The sequence below is a fragment of the Acanthisitta chloris genome, unplaced genomic scaffold (assembly GCF_000695815.1).
Source record: "Acanthisitta chloris isolate BGI_N310 unplaced genomic scaffold, ASM69581v1 scaffold2190, whole genome shotgun sequence".
Taxonomy (NCBI): Eukaryota; Metazoa; Chordata; class Aves; order Passeriformes; family Acanthisittidae; genus Acanthisitta; species Acanthisitta chloris.
This window is the reverse complement of record NW_008649837.1, coordinates 212,744-213,785: the sequence shown is the minus strand read 5'-3', so window position 1 is coordinate 213,785 and position 1,042 is coordinate 212,744. Positions and strand designations below refer to the sequence as shown.

The window sequence follows — 1,042 nt, the reverse complement described above, 5'->3', positions numbered from 1 at the left end:
CTGAACCAAAAATTGAAATAGTCATATAATATTTCTTCCTTTGATAGTAATTTCTATTTCTTTGGAAAAAGACTTGATTCTCCTGTAGATGTAGGTAGAAGGCAGTAAGTTCCAGTTGTTCTTAACCCGATGTTACCAAACCTCATATTAAATAGAAACAGCTTGCTTTTTTTATTATCAAAACCAGAAAAATCTCTCTCATACCGTCCACCCCCTGACTCCTTTTTCTTTCTTTTTTTTTGTGTTAAATGATCTTGGTTTTAATATTAATATAAAAATCCCCAGAGAGAGGTAATTGTATAACAGGCCAACTCCTTCATAATCTTTATTTGGTTGCTGGAGTGGTATGTATCTCCTTTCTTCCTCACTGAAACACTGAAAGACATTTTTACTATGTAACCCACAGGAAAAGGATTGGAGGTGGAATGATAAATCACAAGTGATGATTTTCTAAGATAATTTTAAGGGAACAGTGTTGATGGGAGATCTTCATACAAGAGATATTGTTATTGTGATTTATTTCATCATTTCATCTGATGATTGTGAATATTAATATTTTTATCACTTGTCCTAGTGTGAGGTTCTTCAGAGAAAAGGTACATGGCTGCTTTTTGTAAAAAATTGAGGCCAGGTGTTGTGAGAGCAGCCATGGGAAGAGTTAGGTTAAATATAACCCTGCTCCACATCCCACGCTATACACTTTGGCTAAAGCACTGCTGTGTGTTTTAGACTTGAGTCACTTATCACTCCTACCATTGTGTTCAGATTGAAGTTAGACAAGAAATTAGTATAACAAAGCATGGCGGGTGGAGGAAAGTATTCAATGGATCCTATGAAGTTGAAAAGCAGTATGAAATGGATTGACAGTTTCTATGACTCATAAAATGCTTGAATTAATTTGAAGAACTGATTCATTGCAGTATATGGTTTGCTTCCTTGATATGAAAAAAATGAAGACTCGAAAGGTTAAAATATGAAACATTTGTTAGCAGGGAAAGAAAACAGAGAGAAATCAACAGAGAAATCTTTCATAAGCGTGTCT

The 1,042-nt window shown here is 34.5% G+C and overlaps 1 protein-coding gene across 1 annotated transcript in view; it reads left to right on the top strand.

Annotated features, from left to right (window-relative positions):
* Positions 1-1,042, top strand: part of CELF2 (CUGBP, Elav-like family member 2) — a gene marked incomplete at its 5' end in the record, with an annotated part of 69,155 nt that overhangs the window by 22,000 nt on the left and 46,113 nt on the right. The window lies entirely within an intron of this gene.